General features: G+C 47.7%; 1 long non-coding RNA gene across 1 annotated transcript; it reads right to left on the bottom strand.

Moving 5' to 3' along the window:
• Positions 1–268: 268 nt before the first annotated feature.
• Positions 269–5,530, bottom strand: LOC140460692 (uncharacterized). The gene is made up of 2 exons (XR_011954289.1): positions 5,406–5,530; positions 269–1,906 (listed from the first exon to the last, which is right to left on the bottom strand). It is a non-coding gene; the product is annotated as an uncharacterized lncRNA (long non-coding RNA).
• Between the last annotated feature and the right edge of the window lie 10,845 nt (positions 5,531–16,375).

Raw genomic sequence — 16,375 nt, 5'->3', positions numbered from 1 at the left:
AACCAGTCTAATTCAAGATTGGGATACTGACAGACTCAAACCCCACACCTTTCACGCATTTTCTGAGCTGTCACTTTTTTTAAAATGAAATCTTAAGTCATCTTGATGAAATAATGCACTCTGCGCTCCTGAAAAATTTGCAATTTCTAATGATACCAGCTACTCATTCACTGCTCCACCTGATACACGACATTGGAAAGAAATGAGCAGCTTTCAAACAAAAACCTCTTGGAGCTCAAAGCTTTCATTCAGAGTCTGAGCCCAGCCGTAAGTTCAGGTAGCCTTTATTGTGACCTAACTTTGTTACAGCTTCAGATCTCCCCAACAAAAAGTTGGAGAAAAAGTAGCTGCTTTTTAAACAGCTCAAGGTCAAAGCGCACACACTCCCCTCCACGCCACCCCACTTCCTTTACGATTGGTCCAGTCAATAATGGCACTCAGCCATCATTCCTTCAATCCCCCTGCGATGGCATATGAACTCGCTGGTGGCTCTATAGGTGGGAGGAGTGGGTGAAGCCCTTCCTGCACTGAGAGTGGGTGATTGGCCTTTCCCCAGTGTAAACCCGCTGGTGCTTCAGCAGGGTGGAGGAATTGCTGAATGCGTTCCCACACTCAGGGCAAGAGAATGGCCTCTCCCTAGTGTGGACCTGCCAATGCCTCAGCAGATTGGAAGAATTGCTGAAGGCCTTCCCGCACACAGGGCAACTGAAAGGCCTTTCCCCTATGTGCACCCGCTGGTGCTTCAGCAGGGTGTAGGAATCGCTGAAGGCGTTCTCACACTCTAGGCATTTGAAGGGCCACTTCCCCGTGTGGACATACCGGTACTTCAGCAGGGCGGAGGAATCGCTGAAGGCCTTCCAGCACTCGGGGCAGGAGAACAGCCTCCCCCCAGTGTGGACCCGTCAGTGGGTCAGCAGGTTGGAGGAATTGTTGAAGGCCTTCCAGCACTCGGGGAGCTGAAGGGCCTCTTCCCAGTGTGGACCCGCCGGTGCTTCAGCAGGGAGGAGGAATTGCTGAAGGCCTTCCCACAGACAGGACACAAAAACGGCCTCGCCCCCGTGTGGGCCCGCTGATGCTTCAGCAGGTTGGAAGAATCGCTGAAGGTGTCCCTGCACTCGGAGCATTTGAAGGGCCTCTTCCCAGTGTGGACCCGCTGGTGCTTCAGCGGGGAGGAATTGCTGAAGGCCTTCCCACACTTGGGGGAGAGGCCTTTCAGCTGTCCCGAGTGCAGGAAGGCCTTCACCATTTCCTCCACCCTGAAGCACTGGCAGGTCCACACGGGGGAGAGGCCTTTAAGCTGCCCCGTGTGGACCCGTCAGTGCTTCAGCAGGGTGGAGGAATTGCTGAAGGCCTTCCCGGGGATGGGGCAGGAGAACGGCCTCTCCCCAGTGTGGCTGCGCCAATGAGACTCCAGGACAGATGGGACATGAAAGCCTTTTCCACGGTTGCCACACTTCCATGGTTTCTCCAAAGGGCGGGATTCCTCTGGGTTCTCCATGGCCGAAGCTTGCGCTGCACACAAATGCGTGTACAGTCCCTCTCTGCCGTGAATTCCTCTTTCCAGACTGTATCGCTGTTACACGCTCCACATTCAGTGCGCTACACCAGTAGGGTCTCTCATCCAATCCCACTGATGCTGAAAATGTACCGAAACAGGAACCAAAAAGCTTTGCTCCTTCTCACAGAATCATGGTTGAAAATTGTTGCAGTCCTGATGGATTGAGTGACTGTCAGACATTGACGTCAAAGTGAGGACTGCAGACGCTGGAGAGTCAGTGTTGAAAAGTGCGGCACTGGAAAAGCACAAAACGTCAGGCAGCATCCGAGGAGCAGGAGAGTCAATGTTTTGGGCAGAAGGCCTTCATCTGTTGATTTTGAAACTTCTGTCTTCAGATCTTCAAATACTCTGCAAAAAGAGATTACAAAAGTCATCACGGCAATTGCAGGGTAGAAATTCAGAACAAGCAATTCTACTTTCTGCAGAATATTCTTTTTTTTTGTTATTCCATAAAATTGAAAACACCATCCCACTCTCTCTCTCCCCCTCTGCTTTAACTAATCCTCCTGAAGGTGCTGATTCAGGATCTTACAGGGGCAGAAAAGCAAAAACATCAAGACTGACACCTCTCTGAATTTTGGGTAACTTCACCTGAAAGTTAATATCATTCACAACATTGGGCTCCTGCTGACAGTGAGCAAGTCTGATTTTGGAAAGCAAAAAAAAAGTGTGTCAATTCAGGGTGAACCTGCAATTCAGCTTCTTGACGAACAACCAGACATGAAATGGTTAACATCCCCAGAAAGGTGGGAACAAAATGAGACATCAAGGCATTAACACCGACACACTTCAGTCAAATTCTTCTATTCCCAGTAAGGGCAAAACATCCTTGAAAGCTGCTATGAAGGGCCAGCCCTCACAACGACCCTTTTGCTTTCACCACTGACAATTAGAGTCATACAGCACAGAAACAGAGCCTTCGATTCAACTCATCTGTGCCAAACAGATATCCTAAATTAATCTAGTCCAATTTGCCTGCATGTGGTCCATATCCCTCTAAACCCTTCATATTTATGTACCCATGCAGGTGCCTTTTAAAATTCCCCTCTCACCTCAAATTTATACCTTCTAGTTTTGGACTCCCCTACCCTGGGGAAAAGACCTTGGGTATTCATCCTATCCACGCCCCTTATGAACGTCTATAAGGTAACCCCTCAACCTCCAATGCTTCAGGGAAAATATCCACAGCTTATTCAGCTTCTTCTTGTATCTCAAACCCTCCAACTCTGGCAACAGTCTTGTAAATCTTTTCCGATCCCACTCAAAGTTTCACAATATCTTTCCTATAACAGGGAAACCAGAAATGAACGCAGTCTTCCAAATGTGGCCTAACCAATGTCCTGTACAGTCACCACATTACCTCCCAACTCCTATACTCAATGCTCTGGCCAATGAAGGAAAACATACCAAATTCCTTCTTCACTGTCCTGTCTACCTGAGACTCCACTTTCAAGGAACTATGAACCCACACTCTGAGGCCTCTTTGTTCTGCAACTCTCCCCTTAACTGTGTCAGTCCTGCCTGGTATGCTTGACCAAAATGCAAACCACACACTTCTTTAAATTAAAGACCATCTGCCACTCCTTGGCCCATCAGCCCACCTGATCAAATCTAATTTATAGTGAACTCTCTTTCCTCTCTTATTCCTTTGAAGCTGAAAATCTCTATCCCCCACACACTCCCTCCATTCTCACTTTGTTCAACCTAATCCCTGCTGTATCTCATCCTGAAGGGTGTGGTTCATGCTGATTAACAGGGCCACACTCAGGGGGGTTCCCAATTGAAACATTCAGAATCCTGATCAGCTTGGACAGAGTGGACGTTGGGAAGATGTTTCCATTAGTTCTAGTCTCTCCAACCAGTGGGCACAGCCTTAGGAGTAAAGGGAAGACCTTTAAGAACAGAGAGAAGGAGAAACGTCTTCAGCCAGACAGTCGTGAATCTACGGAATTCACTGCCACAGAAGGCTGTGGAGAACAGGTCATTGAGGATATTGAAGACCTCATGAGATAGATAGGTTCTAGAGTATCAAGGAGATTGAGGGTTACAGAGACAAAGTGGGAGAATGGAGTTGAGAAACCTATCAGCCATGATTGAATGGCAGAGCAGACCCGATGGGCTGAATGACCTAACTCTGCTCCTATGTCTTATGGTCTCTTGCCATCCTGGACACAGACTGTGAGAATTGGGAGCAAGAGTTAGCCATTGGGCCTTTGAAGCCTGCACCAGCATTCAACAGATCATAACTCGACATGAATCTACTAACATCTAGGTGGATAGGCTGGGAAGTTTTCACTGGAGCATAGGTTGAGAGGTGATCTTACAGAGGTTTATAAAATCATGAGTGGTATAGATGAGATGACCGCTGGATATCCTTTCCAGAGGGTGGGGGTTTCAAGATTACGCAGCAAATTTGAAGGTGAGAGGAGAAGGATTTTAAAAAGGCATGAGGGGCACTTTCTTTTTGTTTACACAGAATGGTTTGTGTGTGGAATGAAGATCCAGAGGAAGTGGTGGATACAGGTACAGTAACAACATTTAAAAGACATTTGGGTAAGTACATATATAGGAAAGGTTTGGAGGGATATGTGCCAAACACTGGCAGGTGAGACTAGTTTAGTTTGCGTGAATATAGTCAGCATGGACTAGTCCGACTGTTTTTGTGCTGTATGACTCTGTAACAGTTCTGTACTGATCTTAAAACCATTTTCTTGCCTTTCCCCATAAACATCCACTTCTTTGTTGTTCAAAAATTAGATGAAGTCAGCCTTGAATATATTCAATGTCTCCATAACTGCAGGAAGACATCCCCACTTCTGAGCTCAATTTCTCTTGCTAAAGATACCACTTGCCTTGCTGATTGCTTGCTGCACCGATCTGACAACTGGTATTGACTGGTTCCAAGGGACGCTGAAGCCTCTTTGTACATCCACACATCATTCTTGATGAAGGGCTCCTGCCCGAACCATCGACTCTCCTGCTCCTTGGATGCTGCCTAACCTGCTGTGCTATTCCAATACATTTTTGACTCTGATCTCCAGCATCTGCACACTCCAATATACCACCATTTAAACAATACACCTCCATTCTGCTTTTTCATCACATCAAAAGATATAACTTCACACTGTAGTTCTGCATTTGCCACCTGTTTGCAAATTGTGGTCTTCTCTACATCAGGGAGACAGAGCTTAAACTTAGGGAATGGTTCGCTGAGCATCGCAGCTGAGTCCACAGAGGCCAACCAGACCTCCCAGTCACCATCCATTTTAATTCGCCTTTCCACTCCCTTTCTGACATGACCATCATAGGCCTTCCATTGCCACAACAAACCAAACCGCAAATTGGAGGGACAACACCTCATCTTCCACCAGGACAGCCTACAGCCCAGAGGACTCAACACTGAGTGCTCCAATTTCAAAACAAAATCGCCCTTCCCTTCCCATCCCTTGACTCCATTCCAAGCCCCACCCTCCTCCCTGCCACCAACCAGATTCATTCCTCCATTGACCAATCAGGTCGTACCCTCTACCTGTCTTCACCTATCCCCACTTCACCACCCTGCCCCCAGCACACCCTTTATCTGCACCTCTACCCACACCCACACCCCTGTCATGAAGAAACCGAAACGTCGACTTCTCCTCCTCCTGATGCTACCTGGCTTGCTGTGTTCTTCCAGCCACCTGCCCGTCTACTTTGCTCATTGCGTCACAGACCTGGACCAACGTTTCCAGAGTCTGTACCTTCTAGGATTCACTCCTTTTCCTCTGAGTTCCTGCAAATCAACAATTGAACCCCAGAATTAAAAAGAAATGGAACAGGGGGCGAGAAAATAGACTGCCGTACTCACAGGTCTTAGACAGAGGAAGGAATTTGCAGTCTGGGTGAAGCACAATCTTCATTCAGAGAATGAGAGGAGAGCAGGAGGAGCAGCTTCAGAAGGTCATGGTGAAACCTCCACATTCAGACAATGGGGTGGCTCTGATTGGCAGCAGGGCCAATCTCCTTCCGGTCCTCCAGGGTTCTCTATTGGTTCGTCAAAAGAAGGTCTCGCGTCTTTTTTGCGGACAGCGATGAGCATGCCCAGTGTTTTGCTGACTCCGGCAGACATGCGCACTGCGTTGCTGACACCGGGAAACATACATAGTATGCTCAATGGGGATGCTCGTGTTCCTGACAGATTGAGTGTCCAAATGCCAATAGGAGGAAAAAAGGTTGGAGCCACAAGTTTTTTTCTCTCCCTGTGGCTCGACATGTTATTGCTTTTGCATTTTGTCTGGCTGCTCAACTTTTGTATGTCTTTTCCAGTTTTGGCAAAATGCAAAACATCACATTTCTCTCAATTAAACTCCCTCTGCTACTCCGCAGCCTATTGGCCCACCCGATCAATTCTAATTCGTAGCGAACTCTTTCCTCTTTTATTCCCGAGTAACTGAAAATCTCCATCCCACACACTCTCCCTCCATTCTCACTTTGCCTCACCTAATCCCTGCTGTACCTCATCCTGAAAGGTCTGTTTCATGCTGATTAACAGGCCCATACTCAGGGGGTATCTTATTGAAACATACAGAATATTAACGGCCTGGACAGAGTGGACGTCGGTAGATGTTTCCATTGGTTGGAGAGACTAGGACCTGAGGGCCCAGCCTTAAAGTGAAGGGAAAACCTTTCAGAACAGAGATAAGGAGAAATGTCTTCTGCCGGAGAATGGTGAACCTATGGAATCCATTGCCACAGAAGGCTGTGGAGGTGAGGTCACTGAGGATATTCAAGACTGAGATAGAAAGGTTCTTGAGTATCAAAGGGATAGAGGGTTATAGGGAGAAAGCAGGAGAATAGGGTTGAGAAACTTATCAGCCATGTTTGAATGATTGAGCAGACCAGAAGGGCTGAATGGCCTAATTTCCACTCCCATGTCTTATGGTCTCTTGCTGTCCTGGACACAGTGAGAGAGAATTGGGAGCAGGAGTAAGTCATTCGGTCTTTCAAGCTTGCACCAGCATTCAACAGGTCATAACAGGATATGGATCCACCAACATCTAAGTGAATAGGCTGGGACATTTTCCACTGGAGCACAGTAGGTTGACAGTAAGCCTTTATAGAGGTTTATAAAATCATAAGGGGGAGTAGATGAGGTGAACGGCAGATGTCCTTTCCGTCGGGTGGGGGTTTTCAAGATTCACGAGCAAATAATGATGGTGAGAGGAGAAACATTTTAAAAAGACATGTGGGGCACCTTTTTTTCCCCCCACAGAGGGTGATTTGTATGTGGAATGAATGTCCAGATGAAGTGGTGGATGCAGGTACTGCAACAATGTTTAAAAGACATTCGGATAATACATGAATACGAAAAGTTGGAGGGATTTGGACGAAACACAGGCAGGTGTGACTAGTTTAGTTTGTGAATATAATCAGCATGAACAACTTGAACTGAAGGATCTGTTTCTAAGCTGTACGACTAACTGTTCCATACTGGTCTTTAAACCATTTTCTTGCCTTTCCCCATAAACATAGACTTCTTTGCTGTTCAAAAATCATTGAACTCAGCCTTGAATATATTCAATGACCCCCTAACTGCAGGAGGACCTTCAGATTTCTGAACTCAATTCCTCTTGCTAACATCCCACTTGTCTTGCTGATTGCTTGCTGCACCTGTCTGACAACTGACATTGACTGGTGTAGAAGCATGCTGAGGTCCCTTTGGACATCATTCTGATGAAGGGCTCATGCCCAAAACGTTAGCTGTCCTGCTCCTTGGATGCTGCTTGACCTGCTCAGCTTTTCCAGCCCACGCTTTTCAACTCTGATCTGCAGCATCTGCAGTTCTCACTTTCTCCACGTCCCAATACATCATCATTGAAACAATAAACCTCCTTTCTGCATTTTTTCACAGCAAAGGCTCTAACTTCACATTGAGGTCCTGCATTTGCCAATTGTGGTCTTCTCTACATCAGGAAGACCGAGTGTAAGCTTGGGGAATGGTTCGCCAAGCATCGCAGCTGGGTCTGCGGAGGCCAACTGGACCTCCCAGTCACTGGCCATTTTAATTCCCCCTCTACTCCCTTTCTGACATGACTATCTTTGGCCTCCTCCATTGCCACAATGAACCTAACTGCAAATTGGAGGAACAACACCTCATCTTCTGCCTGGGCAGCCAAAGCTCCCAGAACTCGATAACCTCCCTTACCATTCCCCAACTCCCTTCCATTCCTCCATGCCACCAACCAGATTCCTTTCACAAATTGGCCCCATGTCTGCGTGGGTTTCCTCCGGGTGCTCCGGTTTCCTCCCACAGTCCAAAGATGTGCAGGTCAGGTGAATTGGTCATGCAAAATTGCCCGTAGTGTTAGGTAAGGGGTAACTGTAGATGTAGGGGTATGGGTGGGTTACGCTTCGGCGGGGCGGTGTGGACTTGTTGGGCCGAAGGGCCTGTTTCCACACTGTAAGTAATCTAATCTAATCTTTAAAATTGACCAACCCGGTTGTACCCTCTCCCTGGCTTCACCTATTCCCACTTCACCACGCTGACCCCAGCACACCTTTGTTCTGCAGCTCCCCCTATACTCAGCCCCAGTCCAGAAGAAGAGTTGCACCCGAGACTTCAACTTCTCCACCTCCTGATGCTGCCTGGCTTGCTGTGTTCTTCCAGCCTCTTGCCTGTCTATTTGCCAATTGAGACACAGATTTGGACCAACATTTTCTGAGTTGTCCTCTCTTTGGATTCACTCCCTTTCCTTTCAGTTGCTACAAGTCAATAGTTTATAGAATCCCTGCAGTCCAACACATCCACACTGGCCCACCGAAGAGCAACTCACCCAGACCCATACTCCTACCGTATTACTCTACATTTACTACTCAATAATGCACCTAACCTACACATCCCTGATGACTATAGGCAATTTAACATGATCAAAACCCACGCCCTTTGATCCCAGAATGAAAAAGGGGGTGAGAAAAAAAAAGTGCTGTACTCACAGATGTTGGACAGAGGAAGGAAGTTGCAGTCTGGGCTGAATCTCGATCATCTTTCAGAGAGGAGCAGCAGTAGGTTCAGAAGCTCATGGTCCACCTTCCGCATTCAGACAATAGGGCAGCTCTGAGTGGCAGGAGCAGCATTCTTCTTCCGGTCCTCTTGACTTTCTATTGATTCGTCAAAAGTTAGTCGCACGCCTCTTCAGCGAACAGCGAGGAGCATGCGCAGTGATTTGCTGACACTGGAAAACATGTGTCGTGCCTTACTGACATTGAGGAGCACACGCAGTACGCTCTGCGGCGATGCCGCTGTTACTGACAGTTTAAGTGTTCAAATGCCAATTGGAGAAAAAAAGGGTGGAGCCACATTTTCCCTGTGGTTCAACTTTTAATTCCTTTTGCATTCTGTCTGGCTACTCAACTTTTGTGGGCCTTCTCCCCAGGGTAGTCGGGGCGAGTCTAGGACTACAAGGTATAGGTTTATGGTGAGAGGAGAAAGATTTATGGAGGGAACTAAGGGGCAAATTTTTCACACAGAAAATGGTGTGCGTTTGGAATGAGCTGCTGGAGGAATTGGTGATGGCTGCTACGATTACAACATTTATTAAAAGACATCTGGATCGGTAGATGAGTATGAAAAGTTTAGAAGGAGATGGGCCAAATGCTGGCAAATGGGTCATTAGATTAAATTAGGATATCTGGTCAGCCTTGCCTGAAAGGCTTTGTTTCCGTGCTCTACAACTCTATTTCTACATAATTGGAACCAATTACACAAGACTAGGAATAGTCCATTCACCCCTTCCAGCCTGTCCTGAGCTGTAGTCTAACTGCATATTTCAATGCAAGTTTCAGAAAGATTTCAGCCGGTACCTGTATGTACTTTCAAACTTTAACGATGTTTCTGAATATATCATTTTAGGTATTCTCAGTTGTTAAGATCAGCCATTTCTCATCTTTCCCTTCGCCCAGGTAGAGTCATCACCACCCATTCTCTCTCTCTCTCTCCTTAGAAGGGCTTGATACAGCGATCAAAGAGGGCTCAAGGCACAAGAAAGACCGGAGTGAGGGGGAAGCTGGGGAGAAAAGAGACAGGATGGGGGGATGGGGGGGGGGATGGGGGGGGGGGATGGGGGGGGGGGATGGGGGGGGGGAAATGGGGGGGGGGGATGGGGGGGGGGGAAATGGGGGGGGGGGATGGGGGGGGGGAAATGGGGGGGGGAATGGGGATGGGGGGGGGGATGGGGGGGGGGGATGGGGGGGGGGGATGGGGGGGGGGATGTAGAGAGAGAGAGAGAGAGAGAGAAAATGGACAAGGGGGGGCAGAGGGTAGAACGTAGACAAAGACTGGGGGGGAACAGAGGGTGGCGGGACAGAGAATGAGAGAGAGGGGCCAGAGAGAGAGAATGGGGAAGGGGTGTACTGGGGAGGAGTGGTAGAGAATGGGGTGGGGTGCAGAATGTGAGGAGAGCGCGAATTGGGTATGCAGAGTGTGAGGAGAGGGAGAAACAGAGAGAATGCACAGGGGCACTGGGTGGGTAGAGAATGGATGGGGATGGAAGGTGGGGGGGGGAGAGAGAATGGGTTGTGTGGCAGAGGGTGAAGGCAGAGGGTGAGGGAAGTGATAGAGAATGAATTGCGACAGAGGGTGGGGAAGAGAGAATGGATGGAGAGGAGAGAGTGCGGAGAGAAACAACAGTGGTGCAGAGGGTGGCGTGAGAGACAATGGACAGGGTGTTAGAAGTAGAGAGGGAGAATGGACAAGAAGCTGGGGATGGAGAGAGAGAATGGACAAGAAGCTGGGGATGGAGAGAGAGAATGGATAAGAGGCTGGGGATGGAGAGAGAATGGACAGGGTAGGGTAGGGTAGGGTAGGGTAGGGTAGGGTAGGGTGGGGTAGGGTGGGGTAGGGTGGGGTAGGGTGGGGTGGGGTGGGGTGGGGTAGGGTGGGGTGGGGTGGGGTGGGGTGGGGTAGGGTGGGGTGGGGTAGGGTGGGGTAGGGTGGGGTAGGGTGGGGTGGGGTGGGGTAGGGTGGGGTAGGGTAGGGTGGGGTGGGGTAGGGTAGGGTGGGGTGGGGTGGGGTGGGGTAGGGTAGGGTGGGGTAGGGTGGAATGGACAGGGGGGCGCGGTGTGGGGTGGGGGGGAATGAACAGGGGACGCTGTGTGGGGCGGGGGGGAATGGACAGGGGACGCTGTGTGGGGCGGGGGGGAATGGACAGGGGACGCTGTGTGGGGCAGGGTGGGATTGACAGGGGGCGTTGTGTGTGCTGGGGAAAATGGACATGGGCGCTGTGGGTGGCGGGGGGAATGGACAGGGAGCGTGGTGGGAGCCATGGGCGAATGGACAGAGGGTGCTATGAATTGTAGGGTAGTGGAATGGACAGGGGGTGCTTAGGGTGGGAGGGGAATGGATGGGGGTGCGGTGGGTGGTGGGGGAAATGGATAGGGCACTGTGGATGTTTGGGCGGGCAGAATGGACAGGGGGTGTTGTGGGTGGCAGGGGTACACACAGGGGGCACTGTGGGTGACGGGGGTGAATGAATGGGGGCGATATGTGTGGCAGGGAAATGGACAAGGGGTGCTGTGGGTGATGGGGGGTTGGATCGAGGGATGTAAGGGACCATCTTTTTATTCTGATGGTTGTGTGTGTGGAACAAGCTGCAAGAGGAAATTGTGCAGTTGAATACAATTACATCATAGAACATAGAAAAATACAGCGCAGTACAGAAGGTATCTGGATGAATCATTTGGGTTTAGAGAGATATGGGCCGAATGCTGGAAATTAGGATTGGGTCAGTCTCGGACAATTGGTCAGCATGGACGTGTTGAACTGAAGGGTTTGTTTCAGTGCAGTGATACTCTATAAATCAATAACACTTAGAGTCATAGAGATGTACAGCATGGAAACAAACCCTACCGTTCAACCTGTCTATGCTGACCAGATATCCCAACCCAAACTAGTCTCACTTGCCAGCACCGGCCCATATCCCTCCAAACCCTTCCTCTTCATATTCCTATTTAAATGCCTCGTAAATGTTGCAATTGTACCAGGCTCCACCCCATCTACTGGCAGCTCATTCCGTACCCGTACCACCCTGTGTGTGAAAAAGTTGCCCCTTAGGTCTCTTTTATATCTTTCCCCTCTCACGCTAAATCTATGCCCTCTAGTTCTGGATTCACCGACCCCAGGGAAAAGACTTTGCCTATTTACCCTATCCATGTCCCTCATAATTTTGTAAACCTCTTATGAGCGAAACTTGACCTTTTTGGTGATAATCTTCCCACTGGATTTGTTTTAATGCACCCAGTTTCCGGAGCTTTTTGATGGGTAAAAGTGGCACAAATCCACTAGATCTTGTGGAAGCAGTGCATTTGTCAAATACTTTCATCTGTCCATCTTCCACAAGGCACAATTTAGCAGTGTAATAGAATACTCTCCCACCAGCTTGGATCGGTGCAGCTTCAACATCATTGAAAAAAACCTGATACCATCCAGGACAAAGTAACCTGGTAGATTGGCACCATATTCACATACATCCACTCCCTCTGCTCCACTGTTCAGAACCAGTAGTGTGTACTATCTACAAGACACACCGCAGAAATTCAGCAAAGAACCTCAGAAAATACCTTCCAAACTAACAACCACTTCCAGCTAGAAGAATCAGGACAAAAGCTACTTGGGAAACACTATCTCTTGCAAGTATCACTCCAAGCCATTCATCATATTGACTTGGAAATATATTGCTGTTCCTTCAGTGTTGCTGGGTCTAAATCCCGGAATTCCCTCCCTAAGGGCATTGTAGGTTATCGTGAAGCGTGTGGACCACAGCAGTTCAAAACGGCAGCCCACCACCACCTTCTCAAGGGGAACAAAATGCTGCCAGCCAGCAACTCTCATGTACCACGAATAACTTTTAACAAATGATTGAAACAGAGTGTTGGAATGTGCAAACTAAAAACAAAAATCAATGTTCAGGAGTGACAGGTAGAGGGTATTGACTCGGTCCTTATTTGAGGACAGATAAAGAGCAACATACTGACACTGAACTGGAAATAGAGTTTAGAGGCAAAGACCTGTAGTCTTTCATTCAGTGTATACATTTAAAATCGATTAAAGGTTGGTTCCTGAGATGTACTACAGCAACACACGAGTAGGACGGCTAAGGAGACACATGAGACACTTGATTTCATCTCTTTAATGGCAGCTATATCTCCCACACTCCCATGCGATGGAGAAACCGCTCTTCTGACGGCGGACAGTGCACATGCGCTGAGAGGGAGGTGCTGGTGCGCATGTCTCTGATCGGGATGAGGCGCCGCCCCTCATCGTTCTGATGGATGGCTGACCAATCTTTGGGAAACCCTGGAGGACCGGAAGGAGTCTCGTCATCCGGCCAATCAGAGCCCCCCGTATTGTCTGAATGCGGAAGGTGGACCATGAGCTTCTAAAGCTGCTGCTGCTGCTCCTCTCTCTGAATGAAGATTGAGCTTTAACTCAGACGGCAACTTCCTTCCTCTGTCCAACACCATCCAAATGGTCCAATTTGAAATCTAAATATTGACTTTGCTTTTGTGCACCTCCTGTGCAGCCGTAACCCTGCACGCCTCGCTCGGTCTAAGCGCCGTATGACCTGCATGTCCTTGTTTGCTCGGATCTGACTGTACTGCTCACAAATCGAAACTTTTGACGTAGAACACAGAACAGTACAGCACAGAACAGGCACTTTATCCTACTCTAAGATGAGGCACACCTATCATTGTATTAACTTCCATGTGCCTATCCAAGAGTCGCTTAAAGTTGCAAATATATCTGACTCTACTACCACTGCTAGCAGTGGATTCCATGCACCCACCACTCTGAAGAACTTACTCTGACATCTCCCCCAAACCTTCCTCCAATTACCTTAAAATTATGCCGACTTGTAACAATCATTTCTTCCAATGCTATCCACTCTATCTATGCCTCTCAACATCTTGTATACCTCTATTAAGACACCTCTCATCCTTTTTCACTCCAATGTCCATTTCATACCTTATGCTAATATTTTTTGAAGGACTTCTTCAGAAGGATAATATATTACAAGTGGCAAAGACAGTATACATACACAATATTAAGTCTTTCAACTTGATTACGTTTTAATGAACAGAAGAGCTTATTTATGGTAAAATGGGTAAACTGAACACGCATTTTGAAGGGTGAAGAGTGTGGAATATTTTGAGGTGCATGGTAGAACAGGACTGAATCTGCACAGCTTTGACAAGAGGAGGTCGTGTCTGACAAATCTATTAGGATTCTTTGAGCAGCGAATGAGTAAGTTAGACAAAGGGAGAGCCAGTGGATGAGAGTGATTTGGATTTCCAGAAGGCCTTTGACAAGGTGCAGCACAGGAGGCTGTGAAATAAGACAAGAGTCCCAGGTGTTAGGGGCAAGGTGCTGACATGGATTGAGGATTGGCTGGCAGAAGGCAGAGTGGTGGTATAAAGGGATATTTTTCAGGAGGGGACAAATGGAGTTCCAGAAGGGGTCCATGCTGGAAACACAAAGAGACTTGGAAGTTCCCAGCTCAGGATTCTCAAGGGAGGATTGTACCATTCTGGGGGGAATGGGGAATGGGAAGGATCCTACTATTCATGGGTTGTGGTAGAGGTGGAAGGATTGTACCATTCACATGGGAAGGGGACAATTATACAATTCAGACAGCAAGGGTCATACCATTCATGTCAGATGTGGGGAGGACTGTATCCTGAATGGGTGTGGGAGCGGAAAAGATTGTAATTGTTCATTGCAGAGGTAGCAGTGGGGAGGGTTGTACCATTCACAGGGAGAACTATTTATTTTTATTTTCCAGAATTTCCATGACACAGGACAGATGCCAATTTTACCCACCAGAAATCTCCTGAAATTGGGTGCTCTTAAAAAAAAAATCCAGCCGGAAGATTATCAGTGAAGAGGTCTGGTTTTGGTCATAGAGGGATAGATATAGAGTCACACTACACGGAAACAGACCCTTCGGTTCAACTCACCCATGCCGACCAGATGTCTCAATCTGGCCCAGACCCAAGATCCACATTTAGCCCATATCCCTCTAAACCTGAACCCTTCATCCAGATACCTTTTAAAATGAGTAATTGTACCCACTTCCACCACTTCCTCTGACAGCTCATTCCATACAAACATCACCCTCTGCATGAAAATATTTCCCCTTAGGTCCTTTTTAAATATTTCCCCCTCTCACCTTAAACCTATGCCCTCTAGTTTTGGACCTCCCCCCACCCCCTCCCCGAGAAAAGAAGACCTTGGCTATTCACTCTCTCCATGCCCCTCATGAATTTACAAATCAGTATAAGGTCACCCCTCAGGCTCTGACGCTCCAGGGTAAAAAAAAGGACCCAACCTCTCCCGATAACTCAAAACCTCCAGTCCCAGCAACATCCCTGTAAATCTTGTCTGCAGCCTCTCAAGTTTGACAGGGTCCTTCCAAATGAATGGCGACCAGACTTCTGTGCCTTGTTCTAAAAGTGGTCTTACCAATGTCCTGTACAGCCACGACATGACATCCCAACTCGTTTACTCAATGCTGTGACCCATGAAAATAAGCACTTTCTTCACCACCCTGTCTACCCGCAACTCCACTTTCAAGGATTAACGCCTGCACTCCTGGAGCTATTCATTCAGCAACACTCCACAGGGGTCTACCATTCACTGTATCAGTCTGCCCTGCTTAGTCTTCTCCAATTTTGTTCCATTTGCCCACACAGGCATGTCTTGTTGACTTTGTTCTGAGCAGTGTGGATGCTTTCTCTCTTTCATACTTCCATTAACACCCATACGATACCTCAATCTCACCTTCACCAACATTAACATTCACCATATGTTTCCCTCGGTCTTACTCCCCCCTCTGTCTATGCCATAAAAATGAGCATTTTCAAGCCCCTTTCAGTTCTGAACGAGAGTGAAATCAGACACGAGACATTAACCAATTCTCTCTCCACACACGTTACCTGATCTGAAGACTTACCCCAGCCCCCACAAGGATAGAAATGTCAGCACCTATTTCTCCAAATGTCATCTTTGATCTGCTCATGACACATTCCTTGGATTTGGAGTGTTCTGATATAGTGTTTAATCAGGATCCATCAAAATCAACATCCAGTCTTGTCTGAGAGGAGAACCAACTCAACTGACCGAACAAGCTGCACAACTCTTCTGTCGGATCTGTAGATGCGACATCCTCTCTCTCTCTCGTTAACATAATAGGATTAGAGAGGCTTGGAGTACCATTCTCTCTAAACACGATTCCTAATCCACTGTTATTCCAGACTTATATGTGTAACATCAAAACCTAAATAGTCACAGCTCCTCAGCTTGATCTCCCACAAACAATAGAATGGTTTCAGCACAGAAGGAACGTGCTCTAATGGAATGATGTCTGTTCTTAAATTCCACGTGAAGGTTATTATTGCATTAATCTGTTATAAATGGTGTCTGATTCAGAGAGGCATCCTTTGTTGAACCCTACGTGAGTTTTCTGATCACAGAATCATACAGTACAGAAAAGGCCATTTGGCCCATCAAGTGTGTATCACCAATATGTTATCACTTACACTAGATTCATAGAGCTGCACAGCATGGAATCAGACCCTTTGGTATCCATAACTAGAAGGCATAGGTTTAAGGTAGATGGGGAAGGGAATCTAAGGTGCAACCTTTTCACGCAGAAGGCGATGCATGTATGGAATGAGCTACCAGAGGGAGTGGTGGGATTGGTACAATTACAACATTTCAAAGTCATCTGGATGGATAGATGAATCGAGAGAGATATGGGTCAAATGCTGGCAAATGGGATGAGA

The sequence above is a fragment of the Chiloscyllium punctatum genome, chromosome 36, assembly GCF_047496795.1.
Source record: "Chiloscyllium punctatum isolate Juve2018m chromosome 36, sChiPun1.3, whole genome shotgun sequence".
In the NCBI taxonomy this organism is placed as follows: Eukaryota; Metazoa; Chordata; class Chondrichthyes; order Orectolobiformes; family Hemiscylliidae; genus Chiloscyllium; species Chiloscyllium punctatum.
This window is presented reverse-complemented; position numbering and strand designations above follow the sequence as displayed.